This window comes from Ictidomys tridecemlineatus, chromosome 9 (assembly GCF_052094955.1).
Source record: "Ictidomys tridecemlineatus isolate mIctTri1 chromosome 9, mIctTri1.hap1, whole genome shotgun sequence".
Lineage (NCBI taxonomy): Eukaryota > Metazoa > Chordata > Mammalia > Rodentia > Sciuridae > Ictidomys > Ictidomys tridecemlineatus.
Window position 1 is genome coordinate 35,670,120 of NC_135485.1, and position 22,928 is coordinate 35,693,047.

The window sequence follows — 22,928 nt, forward strand, 5'->3', positions numbered from 1 at the left end:
CTTTTCCTTCAAGGACTATTACTATGCCAGAATTCTTCAGTATATTTTCTTGCTATTCAGGACCTTTGTGCTTATTAAGGCATTGGATATTACTTAATTTCCTCTTGTGAAAATGCTAAGATTTTAAAAGAAAATACTGCCACATTTAAATACATATATTGATTGTCGGATAAAACCTTATTTTAAAAAGCTGACATGCAAAAATATTGAAAACAACAAAATACATTTCTCATTTGATGAATGCCAAGGATAAATGATATCAGCAAGATGGTGAAATAGGTATTGCCAGCACATGTCTCTTTACAGAAACATCAGTTTGACAAACTATCTAAAACATACATAAGAACTAATAATATATGCAAAGAGAGATTAGAGCAGCTGAATGGAGCATAGAAAGAAGAAAAGATGCATTGAAGAAGAAAGGCAGGACAGTTTCATGCGACTTGGGTCACTCCTCCCTCAAGCCTTCACAGTATACACTGAGATACCCATTGTAGTGGGGCAAAAGAAGTGAACACCCAACTTCATTGCAGACTCCAGCAACAGACGTGACCCAGTGAATCCTGTTACACCAAACCAGCAACTACAGTCTTAAACATCAAGCCAGACCCTGTGGTCCCAGGCTCCAGGCCTGGCCCACATATAGGCTTGCCCAAGTGGCCCTAAGCACTAAGCCAACACCTATCCTGGCTTAATTCATCTCCAGAGGCCCAAACTCTAAACTCATTCTTGTGGCCCTAGGCTCCAGGTTAGTGCTACAATTTGTATCTAGGATATCCACCATGGCCCCAAACTTTTGAGGGACATCTGAGCAACAAGCAGACACTCAAAGCCCCAGAATCCAGGCCTCCCTCCAAGGATTCAGATGTCCTATGGATTTAAACTCTAAGCCTACCCCCACTCTCCAGGCTGTCTACTGTGGGCCCAAACTTTAGGCCTATCCCAGCAACAGAGTGGTCCAATGGTTTTAGGCTTTACCTAAAGTAATGGATATCTAAGAAATGTCTAATGAAAAATCAGGACAACAGTGTTAAGGAAGCTTAGTGAACAATAAGAAAATACAGATGGACTAATGAAGAAAACAATATATGAATAAAATGAGATATTCAACAAAGAGAAACTATAGAAAAGAAACAAAGAAAAATTCTGGTCTGAAGAAAACAATAATTATACCAAAAAAATTCAATAAACAGCTTCAATATCAGACTTCATTACATAGAAGTAAAAAAATGGTGAGCTCAAAACGATCATTTAGGATTCCTTAGGGGAAAGAAAATTGTTGTTTGGATATGAAGTGTCTCCCAAAAGCTCATGTGTGAAACAATGCAGGAATTTTCAGAGGTAAAAAGATTGGATTATGAGTCATAACTTAATTAATACATCTGATGAATTAATAATTTGAAAAGACTACTCTCCTAGGAGGTAACTAGACCACTGGGGGACTTCCCTTGGGAAATTATATTTTGTCCTTGGTTCCTTCTCTCTCTGCTTTTTGTTTGTCATAAGCTGAGCAGCTTTTCTTCCATCATGCAATAATGTTCTGCCTTATCTCATGCCCAGAGCAATGGAGTCAGCCAACCATGTACTGAAACTCTGAAACTGTAAGCCCCAAATAAACTTTTCCTACTCCAAAATTGTTCTTGTCAGGTATTTTAGTCACAAAGATGGAAAACTGACTTAGAAATAAACAACTACCACCACCACCCAAAAAAGAGTGAAAAAGGGTGAAGAAAGTCTATGGGACTTATGAGATACTATCAAGTAAACCAACATGTGTATCATCAGTATGCTCATGGAGCAGAGAAAGAAAAAGTGATATAAAGCTCAATTAAATAAATATAACAGAAAATTTCTGAAATCTAGAGTGGGAAGCGAATGCCCAAAGAACTCCAGTAAAAGATTAACCCTAAAGAAATCATCTTGGAGATACATTATAATCAAATTCTCAAATGTTGAAGATACAGAGAGAATTTTGAAAGCAGCAAGAAAAAGTTATTTGTCACATACAAGGGAACATCCAAGACACTACTGGTGAATTTTACTAAAGAAACCTTGTAGAAAGAAAAAGAATAGGATGATATGAAGGACTGAAAGAAAAAATCTACTAACCAAGAATACTTTTCACTTCAGAAATGAGAGACATGTGAGGGCCCTTCCACACAAAGGAAAACATAAAAAACTTCATTACCATTAGTCATGCCTTATAAGAAATACTAGCGAGTACTTCATTCTGCTCATTTGCACTTAGTTTGTTCTTCATTTCAGCCCAGAAATAAATCCACACATTTATAGTCACTGGGTCTTGGACAGGAGTTCAGGAATATAAAATGGTGAAAAAAATATTATTTTCAATAAACAATTCCTAGAGAACTGATGATTCACATGAAGAATAAAATTTAATGTTTTTCTTGCCCTATATACAAACAGCAACTCAAAATGGATTAAAGACTTCGATGTAAGACATGACATTATAAAACTACAAGATGAAAACTTCTGGACACAAGCTTCTGCACAGCAAAGGAAAGAATCAATAGTGTGAAGAGACAACCTAAGAAATGGGAGAAAATATTTCTAATCCATGCAGGGTAAGAGGACAATTTCCAAAATATGTAAGGACTATGCAAATTTTAATTAGTAAAAACAAAAACACTAACCCAATTAAAAAGTGAGTGAGCAAAGGACATGAATAGATATTTTTTCAAAGACATAAAAATGGCTATTTCAATAAACTTTCTGTCACCTTGGCAAAATACCTGAGAAAATCAACTTCAAAAAGAGAAATGGTTTATTTTGGCTCAAAGTTTCAGAGGTTTCATTCCATGGTAAACTGTCTCTGTTGTTTCTGAGTTTCTAGAGAGGCAGAACATTGCTGCAGGGAATACATGTTACAGCAAAACTTCTTAACTCATGGTGTCCAGAAAACAAAGAAAGAGAGAAGAAAGGGTTAGTGTCCAATGACTGACTTCCTTCATCTAGTCCCTACTTCCTGGAGGTTCTTCCACCTTCCATTATCACCACAGAGTGTCAAAAAAGCCTTTAACACATAAGCCTTCAGGACACACCTCAGGTCCAAACTATAGTAATGGCCAAATGACAAAATGCTGGGCATCACTAATAATGAGGGAAATACAAATCAAAACTATTGGGGACCGCAAATCAAAGTCAAGATGTCGCCCGGCAGATTGCCAGGAGGAGTAGTTTGTGAGGCAATGCCACCGAGCCATTAAGATGGTCAGGATTCCTTATTGGCCAATTGCTGTATCTGGATGATGCTAATTGAGTCAAGCTGTGTGTAATCAGTTAGGTATACATACCACTGTTGTTCCGTAATAAAGCAGATCCCGCTTCTACCTTCAAATTGCTTGTCACCTCCTGGTTATTTTGCCCAGCTGGACTGCAGAAAATGGTGGCCCATATGGGGAGCTCTGGGACACTCAGGGGTAAGTGACAAGGAAAGCTGCCCGTCCCTAGAAATAGATAGAGGAAACAGATAGGGCGAGAGGATGGATGGCCATTTCAAGAAAATAGAAAAATTGATACAGTATGTTTTTGTTTCATTTCATTTTTGTTTCATTTTATCTTAGTGTATTGTATTGTCTTTATTATGGAAACATGGGATCAGAAGTTAGTAAAAATCAAACCGAAAGGATGTTAAGTAAATTGCTGAAGGAAGGAGGCAACCCAGTAAAACCAAGAACAGATAGGGCATACGTTGATAAAAGCTCAGGAACTCTAGTCAGAAAGAGGAAGAAAGTTCAGAAGAGGAAGGACTATCAGGGAAGGAGTTACAAAAAAAGGCTGCTACTAACCAATTTTTGTCACCTAAGGGTGAGTGAGGCATTGAGGTGTGGAGGCCGCCACCACGTGCACAAGACAGTCCTGGCACAGCAGGGACTTTCTAACTGCTGGCGGCCCTACCCCACCCCTCACCCAGGGAGCAGGACGCCACTGCCGTGAGCCCGAGCCTGGGTGGCCCAGTGGCAGTTCGAGTCCGGGACACTCCCCAGGGCCATAGGTTGCTAGGGGACGGCTACGAAGGATCTTGCCACCTTCCTTGAGAGAGTGGAAAAGAGCCTCCAAAGGACATTCCCCCCCAGGGTCCACTTCAGGATTGGCCCTGTTTTATACAAAAAGGGGGGGGGGACAACCTGCCATTCTCAAGCCTTCTGAGCTTTATAAGGGCAGGGTTAGCAATATCTCAAATCCATAACAGCTGATATCCAGAACTCCAGTTTTCAATTATGGTGATAGCATTTACCTGCAGATACTTTGGTATTTTACAGCTTTCACCACAGCTGCATCAGCTTACAGTTATTATCATTAAAAGTCCTGACCCACCCAGTGATTGTCTGAAGTCGGAGGTCTGTTTCTGTTTTTCCACAGGGAGAACAGCAGCCGATTTGGATTCCAGAGAGACTAACTAAAGCGATTTCTACAGACCAAAAAGATGATGATTTGGTTCAAATCCATAACAGCTGATATCCAGAACTTCAGGTTAGCTATCCTTACATCTTTGACATGGTTCTCCCACACCTGGAGGCTAATGAATAATGAGCCCCATTAAGGCCTATTTCAAATGTAAAAACCTTGAGGCTTACTTGTGGGAAGACCTTCAAACCCATATGCAAGTTACAGGAAGAAGGATGAGATATCAAAAGAAGAGTCAAACCCAGGTGGTAGCCAGGATGCTTTTTTCAATTTTATTTTTTGAGCTCATACAGGTCTAGGTTAATGTTTTTCTGATCAGTTTTATTTTTTGATCAACTGTGGGGTTTTTAAACATTGCCATGGAGATTTCACCTGTGAAAAGCTACAAGGCCTTTATTATTGTGTTACACTTATTATTATTATTATTATTATTATTATTATTATTATTATTGTGTTATGCACACTTGTGTTATGTGTTGTATGTCTGTATGTGTGTATGTCCATATATCATTTATTATATCATTTATGAAAAATTTTTTAAAAAATGGATCCAAATATCTTTTATTCACGTGATTTAAACAGTTTAATTTAAATTGGGTAAACAGATGAAAATAAAGATATCTTTAAAATTAAGCTTACAAGTTTTTCTAGGTGTTCAAAAATATGTTGATGTCTATGAAATAATCTACCTAAATTCAGAAATTTACAAGGATTGCTTTAAAATGTGAACAAAACTCCTGTTTGTTTACTTTCACCTTTCCTTTTCATTATATCTAATAATTCTGTTCAGGATAATGTACTAAATTGTTCAGAAAATTGTTTTCTTAGTGCCTGCTGGAATACTACACAATTTTCTTTAGCCATCATTACCAGAATTCCTACCTTCATCCCAGTGCCAATGAAGACAAAAACAGAAGAATTTCCAGTATTACTGAAAACTTCGGAATTACAGCTACCATCATCACAGCTGTTGCTGTTTCTGCTGCTGCTGCTGCAGCTTCTGCGATAGCTATCACACAAACTGTATAAACGGATGCATCAATGAATAATGTAACTCAATAAGTAATGCTCAATCAAAGAGTCAATTTACTTTAAGAAGAAATGGACATATTAATGGATTCCTCTGCTTTAAGCTGCTTACAGAACTTACCTGGACTGTGTATCACTTATATGCATTATGAACTAACCTATTGATAATCGTAATAGTACCAAGGTTTGTTTGCTGATGGTGTCATCGGTGGTACAATTTTTCCAAGGACTTCTCACTTGGAGCTATCAATGGCTTGGTATCCTGGTGGTATTTTGTATCCTCCTCCTTCTGCTTGTGGCAGGTTGTTTATGGTGTTTGTATGGATTACACAGATCCACAAGTATGGCTAAATATATTGGGCTGGTAGTCAAAGACGGGTAAGATCCAATTACAATGGTACCAACCTAAGCCAGGAGGTTGACTATTTGAGTTCAGACCATCCAATGATGTATAAGGACCATATGTAGTATTGGACAATCTAAAACAGGCAGGGACCCTAAACCACAAACTGGTTGTTTAATAAAACAAAAGGGGGGAGATGTTGAGGACTGCAAATCAAGTCAAGATGGTGCCTGGCAGATTGCCAGGAGGAGTGGTTTGTGAGGCAACGCCACCGAGCCATTAAGATGGTCAGGATTCCTTATTGGCTGATTGCTGTATCTGGATGATGCTAATTGAATCAAGCTGTGTGTAATCAGTTAGGTATATATACACCGCTGTTGTTTTGTAATAAAGCAGTTCCTGCTTCAACCTTCAAGTTGCTTGTCACCTCTCAGTTATTTTGCCCAGCCAGACTGTGGCATAAAATCACAATAATAAATTGCTTCATACTAATTAGAATGGTTATTGTTTAAAAAAACCAAGAGATAAATGTATAAGTGTTGGTGAGAATGTAGAGTAAGGAACACCTTTATATGCTGTTGCTCTGTGGAAATGTAAACTTGTATAGCTACTGTGAAAAACAGTATGGAAGGTCCTCAAAATACTAAAAATATAAATACCAAAAAATCCAGCAGTCCAATTTCTAGGCCTATAACTAAGAGACACAAAATAAATATACTGAAAAGGTATCAGCACCCATATGGTCATTATAGCATCACTCACAATATCCAAGAGTTGAAATCAACCAAAGTGTCTGTTGTCAGATAAATATAGAAGAAAATGTGGTGCATGTGTGTGCACATACCCACACATTCCAACAGATAGAGTACTATTGACCCACAAAACATGAGATTTTGCCATTTATAAAAACATGGAGGAACCTGGAGGACATTATGCTAAGGGCAACATTCTAGAAACAGAAAGACAAATATACTATTTTACCTCACATATATATGCTATAAGTTAAACCTTTATAATTTAAAGCTCTAGTATTAGAGAGTATAATGATAGTTTCCTGATGCTAGGGTGTGATAGATATGTAAATATGCTAGTTAAAAGATAAAACATTACAGTTATGTGGCCTTTATTACAGAAATCAAATATATGACATGGGCACCAGAATAAATAATAATTTATTACTATACACTTGAAATGTGCTGAGAGTAAAACTTAAATTTTATCATAAGATATGCAAAAGAAAGTTAAATATGTGGTTACCTATACATTAATTAAAATGATAGTAGTAATTATTTCACAACACACAAATATGTTCTATGCCTTAAATTCATACATATTAACTTCAATATAGCAGGGGATGGAGAGAAAATTTGATAAAGGTAAAAAACTAAAAAGAAAGAAATGCCAAGGAATGTTCTGTAGGTTTCCTCAGCAGCATGATCACAATCAAATACCATGTCCTCATTTTCACACAAATACTTTTCAATTCATATGGAATGATCTGTTTCAGATGATCAAATCATACTATCCAAGTTGAGTCTTAAACAACAATTTACTGATAGTGCCTACTCATTAAGGGTACCTATGCCTATAAGTAGATTCTGGGAAATCAAATTGCCTATGGATTTTGTATGGTGACATGCAAATAAGATTTATATCCATTTATTTATTTACTTACTTACTTACTTTTAAATATGGACTTTAAAGCACAGGCTTCAATGTCCATAGAACTAGAAAAAATGGAAAATGTGGCAAATTGAAGGTTTTCTCATAAATTAAATAGAAAATTGTTATATTTTGATAAAAATTATATATTCTCTGCCTTACAGAAATACATGCAATATGAAGTATATTTTTAACTAATTTGATTTTCCCCTCTAGATAAAGACATGGGAACAGAGAAATATTCCTCTATGTAGGTATTGTGTAAGCTTCTATGTGGGTAGAAATAGGTATGTTGAAAATCATGATGAACTAGGGAAATCTTGTTCTTTCAAAAAAATACCAAATGCCCTGACTTTTGCCATCCTAGAATTTAAGCTGGATTTTCACATCTATTTTTTTAAGAGAAACAGATGTCAAATATCTTGACTTTTTAATAATAGACTTAATTTCCAAAAATTCAGTATAAGGCAGAAAGATCTGGGGGCCACAGTTAGTTTGTGAACTCATACTTTGAGGCTTTTATCTATAAATATATTTTATCCAGATAATGACTAAACTTAATTTTATGAATTAAATAAGAAAATCATGATTGCAGTAACTGGAAATTTGCCCCTTAATTCTGTTGTTGTGTTGTTCTCTAACATGTTCCTGCAGTTTTGCTCTCAACTCTGATTTTCTGGAATTTATGAACATTCCATTAATAGTCTCCTTCTAGACAGATATAATAGATTTAGTTTATGCTTTCAAGAGATTGACCCTTTGTACGTTATCAATAGTTCAAATTGCCATTATTGCATTCTTCTAAGATGCCTCCAATTTTTGCAAGTGAATTCTCCTAGAAAATGCTGTTCTCCTTACTTGCCTTGGAATACACCACATTTATAACCCACTGACTTAGGGTTGGTTCTACTAACAATGGCTACTTTCAATCTGTGGTGGATTTTAAATTTATCAGAACTTGCCTTCAACTTCAGAAAAATTATACTAGTTCTCTGACTGACTATATTCTGTTCCATGGTCTAATTTATTATTTTTCAAGTACATCAACAACTTTCTAGGTCTTCTGTGGATAGTCTATCATACTGGCATCAAAGTGGGGATCTTGACATTAAAGAAAACATGATGTGTATGTATCACTGGAGGATTATTTTCTGTTCACCTAATTCAATGTATGGAGTGTCATTAGTTGATATTGATGGCTATATAGGGTTTTTTCATTATTTCTCTTTTCTCTTTCTCTGATATATACCTTACATCACTTTCATATATCTCTATGCTTTTTCACTTATCTCTCCTCTCTCAAATCTTAAGTAGTTTAAGATGGTAGTTGATCATTAGCAATCTTAAGGATAAATGGATAATTTTTCTTAGCAGTAATCTTGATTCCAAAAAAAAACCAAAAATTTAAATGTATCATGGATATGACTAAAGCAATTTATATTTTCTCTATTCTAATTAGAGTAAATTATTCACCTAGAACTTAAGAGCTCTTTTTTCTAATGAGAAAAAAGACTATACTTACTTTAAAAAAGAAACAAGATATACTACTTAATTTTCAAATAGTTCACTGATGTTTCTATGTCTTTGAAACAAAATTAGTTTCCTATGAATTTTAGTATTCATATTTGTAACCTCAACTGCATAATTACCTTAATTTTAGACACTATGGGTGGTGTTGACACTTAATCATAAATAACAAGTGTACAAAATTTGTTAGACAAATTATTGAGTATTAAGAGATTATTATTATTAAGTATTAAAGGAATGACTACCAAAAAACAAGTCATATTCTTTAGAGAAGAGGATGAATATGATATCCAGTATGTTAAGAAAATCATATAAGAGTATATTTTATAAACAAGAATATCGTATTTTCTTCAGCCAAATTTTCACATTATAGTCATATATTGTGAAAAGACTCAAATCTATCTATTCTATATTATTTTAACAAAATTGAGAAAAGTCATTCTACTTTAGGATGACTTTTAAGTCTCTCTTTATGGAAAGCATGATACTCAGTTTTTAGAATTTACATTTCCCTGAAATATACTCCACATTATCATGTAGAACTTTTATTAGCCTCATCTTTCACAATCTGGTGATAAATATGTTGACTGTTTTTGTCTAATTGTGTCATGTCACAATGATCAGCACCTTGAATTATGTATGGATATGTAATAGAAAGATTTGAGTAATATCTTTTTCTCCAAATTCCAAGTTAAATCTGTTGTAGCAACAAGATACATAGACAGCCAAAATCTTCGATTATTTATGATGGCTAAAAGAACAGTAGTGGGGTTCAATGGGGCTAAAGTAAGATAATTAGGATAGAACTTTAGAGGTAGACTTTGGCTCAATGTGAAGTTAGAATTATAAAGTTTAAAGGCTTCCTATAAGAAGTAGCTTTCCTTATGAGGTAGTAAGATCTCTGTTGTCAAAGAGACCTGAAGCCAAAAGGAAGATGCAAATACTAAGAAAATAGTCAACATTATTTCCAAGTACTTGGTGAAAGGTAAGTTGCAAATATTTGTCAATTCTAGAAATGAGAGCAGAATATTTAATTAAAAATATCTATCTAAACATATTTATTTCACATTGGAAACTGTCCTGTGCTCTGGAGATAAACTAATAAATAAAATATACTTCCTGACCTCAAGGAACTTACAGTCAACTGGATAAGTGGATAATTAAGACAGGTCGAAATATACATGTCCTTGGTTGTAAAACAGTATGCGGCAAGGTAGAATTAAGGTATAATTTGCTGCAGTCTGGCTGGGCAAAGTAATGGGGCGGTGGGGGGGAGGGTGACAAGCAACTTGTGAAGGTTGATACAGCAGGAGCTGCCTTATTGTAGGACAGCAGGGGTATATATACATAACTGAATACACAGCTTGTTTCAATTTAGCATCATCCAGTTACAGCAACCAGTTGCCAAGGAATCCTCATATCTTAATAATTATACACAGCTTAACTTAATTGACAGAATCTAGACATAGCAGTCATTAAGGAATCTCCATCATCTTAATGGCTTGCTGGCGTTACTTCTCAAACCACTCCTCTTGGCAAAGTGCCAGGGACCATTTTGACTTGTCTGTGGCTCTCAACAATAATTTTGTAGTATAAGGTATAATTATATAGTAACATGTTTATGCCATCAAGAAAGCAAGGGATTCTTCTGACCCCAAAACCTCACATTTAAAGAAATTTACATGTTATATGTCAAACAGCAAAGTACACATGATGGCAAAAACATCTTTTTGAACTTATTTTTTACCATTTTCTGCTAAGGAATTTGGACTAGATCTATGAGGGCCCACTAAAGAATTTTAAGTTGGAGAAAAATCTGAGGAGATTTTTTTTTGCTTTCTGGAAAGAAAATTCTATGTATGATGTGAAGAGGAACATAACCAGAAAATCAGAAGAAGGATAAGCACAGATGAAATAAACTCAATAAGAAGTTTAAAGTAGTGGTGATGGAAGTGCAGAAAAGTAGAAAAAAAATTAAGAAAAATAGTTTTACCTGAATTTGTTAGCTGGTTATTTATAGAGAAAATAGTGGAAGAATTAATAATGTTGCTTGGACTCTGGCCTCCATTCTTTTACCATTTTATTTCAGTAACTAGAGATGTAGAACATAATAAACCCTTGGACTTCTATGTAGTAGGAGGAGCTCTGTAAAGATTATAAGCATCATTCCTTACTTAGAACCAATAAAAGGAGTATAGAATCTCTAAGCATTCTATACCAATGATTTAGGGTTTCTCTTGAGCATCACAAACTAGCTAGTTTAAAGTTGTGCTATCAACTGTTTTCCCACTTTCAACCTTTGTGGGAAAGCATATCATTTACCATAGATAGCAGCAAGATGATGCTGGTTACCTTTATTTTTAAGTAAATATCCCAATTTCTTCTTACTATTTCCCTTCATTGGATGAATGTTAAATCTAAACAGTTTAAAGATGTGGGAAAGCTGCTGCATCATCCAAACTGAACATGGAAAAAAGTCAAGTCCTATATGGAACTGAGGATACTAAACTGTCTTAAAATTTATTTTCTAGTTCCAAGAATTATGTAATTTTCTAATAAATTTACTCCTCTGGGTAAATACATGAATCATTAATACTATCACCCTACAGTTAAGAGAACCCGTTCCTGTAACATCTCCTAGGTTGAGGGGGGAAAAAAAAAGCTTGCTTAATATCTCGATGACTGAAAATCAAGTATTTTCAGTAATTTTATGTTTACTGTGTCAAAATACATTGTAATGTTTCTCTGAAATTCATTCTAATACCATGGTCAGAACAAAATTTGAGAAAGTCTTCTGGCAAGTTAGGAAATTATAAAGAATTCCACTAGTTTAAAATGGCATGTGTTTTAGTCAGCTCAGGCAACTATAACAAAAAATACTAAAGACAGGGCTATTTAAATAAGAGACATTTTGTTCTCACAGTTCTGAAGGCTAAGAAGTCTAAGATGAAGTGCTGAGAGATTTGGTTACAGGTGAGGGCTCTCTTCCTAATTTGCAGGTGATTACCTTCTTGATCATCTTACTGTGCCCTCATATGATAAAAATCAACCTTAAGGCTCCAGTGGGAATTCATCTGGCCTGAGGATACTGAGGCAATGGCTGTGATGACCTCTAAACCATCTATGGAGTCATTTTTCCTAATTCTTGAAGAACAGTGCATGTTCACAGACAAGCTGCTGTATCATCACATACTGTCAAATCAAAGAAATCTTAACCCTTTTTTTTTCATCGCATACTATTTCATTCAAACTCATAGTGCTTCTGTTAATATGATCCCATATAATCTCTTTTCCAAGTGACAGTCCAGCTATACCCTTGATGCCTCAGAATATGCTTTCTCATTGTTTTTCTGCAATATGGATAGACTTAAGAGTATTCTGAGTCTTCAAATCTGGTTCTTTTATCCTTAATAATTCTTTCTTGAATAAATATCTTCCTGCATAAGAAGTCAGAAAGGAACCAAGCCACTCAGTTAACACTTAGCTTACAAATCTCCTCAGCTAAATATCCAATTTCTGAGGCTTGGGATGTGGCTCAGTAGTAGTATGCTTGCCTAGCACGTGCAATGCCTCAGGTCAATCCTCAGCCCCATGAGGGGGAAAAAATTCAATTTCAGCATTTTTAATGTCACATTCTACAAAACAGTTCTTAGTTCATATTCATAGCACTGTATAGTTCTTTGTCATTTTATAGCAAGGATCACTTTTCTTCAGTTTCAATAAGATGCTGCTCATGTGAATCTGTAATCTCATCAGAATTACCCTTAACATCCACATTTCTAACAGGTACCCAAGGCCACTTCCACGTGTTCGGGTATTTGTTACATCAGCACTTCACTATTGGTACCAAAATTTGTCAGTTTAGGTTGCTATAACATATGCTCCAGACTGATTGGCTTAAACAACAGATATTAATTTCTGAGTTCAGGAAGCTAGAAAGAAGTACAAAGCCAAGGTGCTTGATGATTTGGTTCCAAGTGAGGGCTTTCTTGGAGACTAGCAAATGGTCACAAATGTGTTCTAACATGGTGAAAGAGAAAACTTTGGTCTCTTTTCCTCTTCTTATGAAGATACTCATACCATTATGGAGACTTCACCCTTAATGTCTTACCTAAACCTAATTACCTCCTAGAGGCCTCATCTCCAAATGCCTTCACAATGGATTCAACATATGAACTTTGGGAATACAAAAGCATTTAGTTCATAAAAGCATGCAAGGGATATCCACAAAACTACAATATACTCATATAACATATATTTATTATGCTAACTGCCAACTATATAACAGCTGTGGAAATAACAATGATCAAAACAGGAAAAATCTCTTATTTTAATGATGGAGAAACAAGTATCAAAAGAATTTCTATAATTAAACAAAAGTTGTAAATTCAGGGAGAAAAACACAGGTGATGGGCATAAGGGCAATAAGGAGTACCCATAATTTGGAATAGGGAGTTAAAGAAAGGCCTCATTGGAAATATGGTATTTGAGAAAATAATCACAGGAAGTGAAATAGCAAATCATCTGGCTACTTTGAGGCAAATAGTTCAGGCAGAGGTAAAAGAAAGTAAAAATCCTAAGAATACAGCAGATCTTTGGAATTCCAAAAGCAGCAGAGGCCAGCCTGGCTGGATGGAATTAAAAAGAGAATATGCAGAATTTAGAGAAGAAATGATTAAAGATGGTATAGAGAATCAGAAGTCACTGTTAGTATTTAGGTATAACTCTGAGTTTTATAGTCTGAATATTATAGTATCCCCTCAAAAACATTATGTTTAAATCATAACTATTAATGACTTGGTATTTGGAAGGAGGCCTGTGGGTAGTAAATATATCATGACAGCAGAGCCCACATAGATGAGATTTGTACTCTTATAAAAGGAATTGCAGAGAGCTCCCTTAGTCCTTATACTAAGTAAAAACACAGTGAAAATATAGTCATCTATGAACCAGAGGGTAGGTCTTGACTAGACTCTGAATCTTCTGACACCCTGATCTTGGATTTCCCAGATTCAAGAACTTGAGAAATAAATTTCTACTCTTTCCTAGCCATTCTATGGTATTTGTTATAGCAGAAGAAATAGACTAAGAGGATAAGTGATAAGTTACTTAATAGTAATAAGCAGAGGAATGATATACAATCACAACTTATATTTTAAAATATGACTCCTGTGTCAAAAGAGGATACAGAGGATGTAGCTGGCCATTGTGGTGCATGCCTGTAATCCCAGTGATTTAGGAGACTGAGCAGGAGTATCACAAGTTCAAGGCCAGACTCAACAGCTTAGTAAAGCCTTAAGCAACTTAGTGAGACCCAGTCTCAAAATAAAAAAAATAAAAAGGGCTGAGAATGTAGCTTAGTGGTTCACTCCCTGGTATGTATGTACATTCATTCATGCATACATACATAGAGGGATAAAGGTACAGGCAGGAGAGAATTGGAAATCACATCTACTCATATTGATTGGCCAAATATGGTAAATCACATGATCAAGCAACAGAACAGGGTGGCAAAGTATATTCCTTCTACAGGGTAGAACTGCTTGATGTTAGTTACAAGAGAAAGAATTTGAAAGTTTGATTCCAGTGAAGCAGGAATGAATTATGGAGCAAAATCACACTATTACATATTAGTATTTATTGTATTTTAAATCTTAGGACTATATGAGATTGTCAAATAAGTCAATGTAGAAACAGAATAAAAATTATCAAAAATAAGGCCCTGGATCATTCTATTTTTAGTATGGTAAGTAGATGAAGGGAAAATGATAAAAGGTAAGAAGCTATTGGTGAAATAGAAAAGCAAAAATATGATCAAGTGAAAATGGAAATTCAAGGAAAAAAGATATTTATGTCAAATGGCAATGACAAGCTAATATAGACTGAAAAGTGATCTTTGGTTTAGACAAATGGAAGCCTTTTTACCTGGGCAAGTGTAGTAAAAGCCCAAATACAATGGTTTTTAAAAAGAAATGGAAAAGAAATTAGAAATGGTCAGTGTAGATAAATCATAAGGCATTATGCTTTTAGTAAAGAACAGATAAAAAGACCAGTAGCTGAAGGAGTTGGAGTAGCTGAGGGGGTTGGGAAAACATTATGTGTACTTTAAATAATGGAGAAATAATAGTGTCTATGTCCTCTGATTTGGAATTTTCCAGTAGATAGAGGGGGAAAAAACTAATATAGACGAGAAAGGGGAAAACTGTCAGAATAACATCACTGATAAGATATAAAGAAAGGAATCCTAGGTACAATTGGAGGCAGAGGTATTCAATTCATCTTTATTATAACAATTAAGGTAGTATATGAACTACTATCTACCAGGTAGATAGCTCCAGTTTTCTCAAGGAATGCACATAGACGTATAACTAAGAATCAAGAGTGTATGAAAAACAGAGTGTCATGGTAGAGCTAGACACTGCAGGGCTTCAGTTCCTTCTTCAGTCCTTAATTAGATATGTGACTTGAGACAGCAAATGTCATAATTTCATTCTTCTTTAAGGCTGAATAATATTCCATTGTCTATATATACCTCATTTTCTTTGCCCATTTATCTGTTGAAGGGCATGCTTGTTATTTCCACAGTTTAGCTATGATGAAGTGAACTGCTATAAACAATGATATGGCTATTTCACTGTAGTATGCTGATTTTTAAGTCCTTTGGGTATAAACCAAGAAGTGGGATAGCTGGGTCAAATGGTGGTTCCATTACAAGTTTTATGAGGAATCTCCATACTGCTTTCCAGAGTGGTTCACCAATTTGCAATCCCATAAGCAATGTCTGAGTGTACCTTTTCTCCTACATCCTTCCCAACACTTACTATTGCTTGTATTCTTGATAATTGCCATTCTGCCTGGAGTGAGATGAAATCTTAGAATAGTTTTGATTTGCATTTCTCTATTTGCTAGAAATGTTGAACATTTTTTGCATAAAATTGTTGATCAATTGTATTTCTTCTGTGAAGTGTCTATTCAGTTCCTTAGTCTATTTATTTATTGAGTCATTTTTTTTGGTGGCAAGTTTTTTGATTTTTTATATATCCAGGAAATTAGTGCTCTATCTGATGTACCTATGGTAAAGATTTTCTCCCATTCTATAGGCTCTCTCTTCACGTTATTGTTTCTTTTATTGAGAAGATGCTTTTTAGCTTAAATCTATCCCATTTATTATTTGACATGATAAAGATTTGGGTCTACTTTTCATTTCTATTAGGTGCAGGGTATCTGGTCTAATTCCTAGGTCCTTGATCCACTTTGAGTTCTGTGCAGGGTAAGAGATAGGGGTTTAATTTCATTTCACTACAAATGGATTTCCAATCTTCCCAGTACCATTTATTGAGAAGGCTATATTTTCTCCAATGTATGTTTCTGGCACCTTTGTCTATTATGAGATAATCATATTTATGTGGTTTTGTCTTTGTGTCTTCTATACCATTGGTCTATCAATCTGTTTTGGTGCCAATAACATGCTGTTTTTGTTACTATAGCTCTGTAGTATAATTTAAGGTCTGGTCTTATGATGTCTCCTGCTTCACTCTTCTTGGTAAGGATTGTTTTGACAATTCTGGAACTCTTTTTTCCTAATTTTTCTTTTAGGTGATTCATTACTGATGTACAGAATTGCATTTGATTTGTGGGTGTTGATTTTATATTCTGCTACTTTGCTGAATTTACTTATTAGCTCTATAATTTTTCTGGTAAAAAAAATTGGATCTTCTAAATATAGAATCATATCATTGACAAATAGTGAAATATCGATAGTTTGAACTCTTCTTTTTCTATTCATATCCCTTTAATTTCTTTATTAATATAATTGCTTTAGCTAGAGTTTCCAGAACTATGTTGAATAGAAGTGGTGAAAGAAGGCATCCTTATGCTGTTCCAGTTTTTAGAGAAAATGCTTCAAATTTTTCTCCATTTAGAATGATGTTGCTTTTGGGCTTAACATACATAGCTTTTACAATGTTGGCATATGTTCCTATCATTCCTAGTTTTCCAAGTGTTTTGAACATGAAAGGGTGTTACAATTTGTCAAATGCTTTTTCTGCATCTATTGAGGTGATCATATGATTCTTATCTTCAGTCTATTGATGTTATAAATTACATTTATTGATTCTGTATGTTGAACCAGCCTTGCATCCCTGGAACGAACCAACTTGTTCATGGTTCACTATCTTTACAATATATTTTTATATGCGATCGGCCAGAATTTTACTGAGAAGTTTTGCATCTATGTTAACTAGGGATATTGGCCTGAAGTTTTCTTTCCTTGATGTTATTGTCTGGTTTTGGTATCAGGGTGATATGAGCCCCACAGAATAAGTTTGGAATGATTCCCTCATTTCCTATTTCATGGAATAGTTTGAGGAGTATTGGTGTTAGTTCTTCATTGAAGGTCTTGAGAACTCAGCTGAGAATCAATATAGTCCTGGGCTTTTCTTTTGGTTGGTAGGCTTTTGATGGCATCTTTTATTTCATTGTTTGAAATTAATCTTTTTCTTTCAGAGCTTGGTATATGTTATTCCACAATTTCCTGGCTTTGAGCATCTGGGTTGAAAAATCTGCTGAGATACAACTTGGTCTTCCCTCATATGAAGGTCTTTCACCTCTTTGGTTGATTCCAAGTATTTTATTTTATTTTATTTTTGAAGCTATTATAAATGGGGTAGTTTTCCTCGCTTCCCTTTCTGAGGATTTATATAATAAAAATTACAGAACTTTAAAAAAGAAGTCAAGAAAGACCTTAGAATATGGAAAGATCTACCTTTCTCTTGGATAGGCAGAATTAATATTATCAAAATGACCATATTACCAAAATCACTATACAGATTTAATGCAATTCTGATCAAAATCACAATGACATCCCTCATAGAAATAGAAAAAGCGCCATGAAATTCATCTGGAAGAATAAAAGACCTAGAACAGCTAAAGCAATCCTTAGCAGGAACAGTTAAGCAGGTGGCATCACTACACCAGACCTTAAACTTTACTACAGAGCAATAGTAACAAAAACAGCATGGTATTGGCACCAAAACAGACTGATAGACCAATGGTACAGATAGAGGACACAGAGACTAACCCACAAAATTACAATTATCTTATATTAGACAAAGGCACCAAAAACCTACATTGGAGAAAAGATAGCCTCTTCAACAAATGGTGCTGGGAAAACTAGAAATCTATATGCAACAAAATGAAATTAAACCCCTATCTCTTCAGGATGCACAAAACTCAACTCAAAATGGATCAAGGACCTAGGAATAAAACCAGAGACCCTGTATCTAATAGAAATAGGCCCTAATCTTTATCATGTGGGATTAGCCCCCAACTTCCTTAATAAGACTCCTTTGGTGCAAGAATTAATATCAAGAATCAATAAATGAGATGGACTCACACTAAAATCTTCTCAGCAATCTGTGAGGTGAATAGAGAGCCTACATCTTGAGAGCAAATCTTTAGCCCTCACACATTAAAGAACTAATCTCTAGGGTATATAAAGAGCTCAAAGAGCTAAACACCAAAAAATAAAAATAAAAAATAATAATCAATAAATGGGCCGACAAGGACCTAAACAGACACTTCTCAGAAGATGATACAATCAATCAACAAATATATAAAAAATGTTCATCATTGATAGCATTTAGAGAAATACAAATCAAAACTACTCTAAAATTTCATCTAAGATTAGGGAGGGAATCAGGGACCAGTCTTGTTTTGGGTCCCAACAAGTGTTGGCTCACGTTGGCCCCAGAAACACGGTGGATGCCTTTCTGGTTGGCTAGGCAAGCTGAGAGCAAGATGTCCTCACACCTCTTCCAATCTACTGATCCGGTGCAAGGCTCTCTCCTGCCTCTGTGGCAAGATTATGGTTATTTGCACACCTAGCAGAGAGACCTCAGGTGTTACCAAGCTTGCAGGCACCTTGATGATGGTCTTCCAGGTCCTAGCTGGTGTCCCCAGATGGAATGGCCACATCTCTATGTGGTGGTGGCAGTGGTGATAGCAAACCCACAGGCACCTTCATAGTGGGCTTCCAGGCCCGGGCTGGTGTCCCAAGATGGAGGCTGCTACAACTGGAGATGGTGATGGTGGTAACAGAGGTAACACAAGATGACAACAGAGGTGCTCCAAGATGGAAGTGACTACTTTCAGAAATGGGGCAGCAAGGGCAGGCTGTCCATTAATGGTGGGTGGCCATGTTCCAGATGTAGTGCTGTGGTGGGTGGAGCTATGGTAGGTGGCACTATGGCACGTGGTTATCTCCAGGCCCTTTCCAGTGTCCCAAGGTAGAGGTTCCCCATGTCAAGGTGGCTATGGTGGCAGCTGCAGTGTTCCAAGATGAAGGCATTCACATTGGAAGATGAGGCAGCAACAGCAGGCAGCTCAGTGATGATAGGTGGCCACATTGGTAGACAGGGAGCACACTGTGCAGTAGGTCTGCACTGCATTGGTAGGTCTGGCACTTCTTTATCATTTTGACATTAGAAAAGGCTACCTAAACAACAGCTAGCTATGCTAACTAACAGCTTAGTTCATATTTCCAATGACATAGCTACTGAAAGGTGGGCAGCATAGATAATGCATAAAAGAAATATATTGAGAATGCAAAAGTAGTAGCTACTATAATCCATTCCTTGACTGCCTAGCAATTAATATATTGGCATATTATTAATCTTCCTACCTTGATCATAGGAGTAAACTAAGCCAACCAGATTCTCTCCTTCAGGAAATTGTAGTATTGTTCTCTCGGTTAAATAACAAACACAATATATATACCCACTCTCCAGAAACTGCAATTAGTTAGAGCTGAGTCATCTGATGACACTATACCCATTGTAGATGTAGGCAGAGATTTCCTGATCCCTGCCCTTCCCTGGGTTTGGTTTTAATACCTTTTATGGATCCTTTCTTACATTCTTAGCCTAGTTATTTTTTCAGTATAAAATAATTATAAATGACAACCTGATAATTCTAAACAATAAACATAATTCTAAATGATACCCCAGTATAAGTGGGGTATATCAAAGACCAGGGAACATATAGGTGATGATCCAAGTATTTCTTCTTCCACTGTGAGTAAGAGAGATGATTTGAGCAGAATATTGAACCAATGTTTACAACATTCAGTAAACCCATGAGATCTAGAACAAACTTAATCAGAAGGAAAACAAAAGCCAAAATAAGTAGTTTTGAGAATACATATTGTTCACTTGTATAAAATTAAAAAACCCATTATAGTTGTCCTGTAACCAGGAAGATGGTTCATCTCTTAAAAAATATTATTACATACATTGACCCTCTTGCTTATTAAAGACTTTTAAAAATTAGATCATCAAGATAGAAATAGCCAACTCAGTTCTGGTGAGGGGAAATCCATACCACAGAACACATTTATCACTTCCATACTACCTCTATTTTGTAAATAAGCCTTCTGAATAAACTTTGGGTTGACTAAGAATAACTACATCTACAGTTCAGGTCATGTTATTTATTTGTTTACTTGTAGCTTTCTTTGAAGTAACAGTGTTACTAATGAAAATTCACACATGCTGGGCTCATTCCATGAGGCCAATTACAATTCTGTTTGGGAATGATATAAACAAATTATTTAAGCAAATTAATTCAAATTATTTTAAACCAAAAAAGAAAGAAACAAACATACTGATTCACATACCTGGCAAGATTGGGGATGAGATCTATATTAGATATCAAGCAATAGAATATTATCAGGATTCTGAACTGTTACCTTTGCTTCACTCTGGGGTTTCTATTAAAGATGGGGGCCTGTCTTTGGCAGAGCACATGAGACAACATCATGAATTTTTTTTCTTCTTCTGTTTCCCAGTATATGTCTTCATTTTACCAAAGTTTCAGACTCCCTTGTCTTGGATTATGCACCCATATCCTTCATACCCTGACCTCAATTTTGTTTCAGTCCTGTTGTACAACTCAATTACTTTTAAGAATAGCAGTCCTATCAGAACTTCATGGAGCAGAATAGGTACAAAGAACTAAGAGGAGGGGATTGGTATCATAAAAAATATATTCATTAGATAAAAAGTTCTACATCACAATAAAACACTATTTTGTAAATTAGTCTTGGATATTACAGACCGAAGAGACTTAGAAGAGAAACATTGTGAAGCATTTGAATGATCTATTTCCAGACTACTCAAAATGACCTGAAGTAAAAATCTGAATCCCAACATCCACGGAAGGTTCAGTTCTGTGGCAGTTGTAATTTTCATGTCTCACCAACAAGGATTGTGTTATGGTTTAGATATTAGGTATCCCACAAAACTGCATATGTGAGACAAAGCAAAAGAAGTTTAGAGATAAAATGATTGGGTTGTAAGAGGTTTAACCTAATCAGTGCATTAATCTGCTTGAAAGGAATAATTTGGTGGTAATTGTAGACAGGTAGGGTATGGTGGAGGAGGAGGGTCCCTAAAGGGGCGTGCATTTAGGGTTAATAGTTTGTGCTTGTTGAGTAGATCTCTCTCTTTATACTTCCTGCTGTCATGTCCTAAGATTTCCTCTGTCATACACTTCCACCACGATGCTCTGTCTCATCTCAGGCCCCAAGGAATGAAGTTAGCCATCTACATGGACTGAGACTTTTGAAACCATGAGCCACCTAATAAACTTTTCTTCCTCTAATTGTTCTTGTCAGGTTATATCAATGAAAAAGCTGTCTAAAACATGTTCATTACATAGTTTTATCCTTAAAACCATCTAGATGTGTTGCATATACACAGTATTGTGTTTCTATAACATTATTGATCATCAGTTATTAGCTTCTTGACCTGATAGGGCTTTTATTATGTTTTGCTTCATTCTGTTATTTTCTTTTTGATTCATTACTTTTTAGCTAAATATGTTCATCAAAGGGAAAAATTAAATGGTCATGTGTGTAAGACACAGGAAAAAAATTGCATGTAACTGAAAAGAAAAAAATAGTTTTCCAATGAACTTTTAAAATCTATTTCATTACTCCAAAGTTTAAATACATTTAAATAGCATTAAAATTTGTCAGGTAAGGCACAAGTTTTATTTTATCACTTTATGTGCCACTGGTTGTGTAGTTGTTATTTTGTAAATTCCCAAATCAGTAGAGCTCCCCTCTCACGAATATTAAATGAGTGGATTATACCCTATTGAGAAAGTTATGCCATCATTGGTGTGGAATCAATTGCAAAAAGTACAGATGTAACACAATACTATTTTCATTAAAAATATCTCTTCTAGTTGGAAAATGAACATGAAGGAATTCTGTAAAATCCAAATGTTAGTGTGAAAATTCCCCAATTGTCACCTTTTAAAAAAAATCAGACTTCTCCCTATCATTCCCAGGCTTAAAGCATTTTGCTCTCATCCAATAACCTTATTCTAACCAAATTAAAAGCAATGTAATGCTAAGATATTAACAAAAGAGAAAGGAAAAAAAGAGAGTTAAGGTGGGGGAGGTGTGGGGGGACAACCACATGGATAGAGAAGAAGAGGAGCTTGTTACCACATAGTTATCCTGCTCAGTATTAAAAATAACTGTCCATTTAATCCTCCTTTCAGGAAAAAAGAGGGAACATAAACAGAAAAAAAATTCTTTGCAATTATCTTCATACTTATTTCTCAGGATTGGCAAACATAACAGAAACCATGTATGCAAAACGCCCACCAATGCAAATGACACACAATTAATGTACAATAGATGGAAGCTATTAGTAGTTCTTTAAGAAATTCAAGTTAGTTTTTTTTTTTTTTTTTTTTTGGTCTTATTTTCCTGGTTCAAGTAAAACACACATTCCTTTGGGAGAAAAAGTAAATCTGGGGCTGGGATTGTGGCTCCGTGATAGAGTGCTTGCATGTATGAGGTACTGGGCTCGATTCTAAGCACAGCATGTAAACAAATAAAATAAAGGTCCATTGACAACAAAAAATA

At 35.5% G+C, this 22,928-nt stretch overlaps 1 protein-coding gene across 3 annotated transcripts in view; it reads right to left on the reverse strand.

Moving 5' to 3' along the window:
• The window catches only part of Cox7b2 (cytochrome c oxidase subunit 7B2), a 138,740-nt gene that overhangs the window by 21,781 nt on the left and 94,031 nt on the right, over nt 1-22,928 (reverse strand). The gene's annotated exons all lie outside the window — the stretch shown is intronic.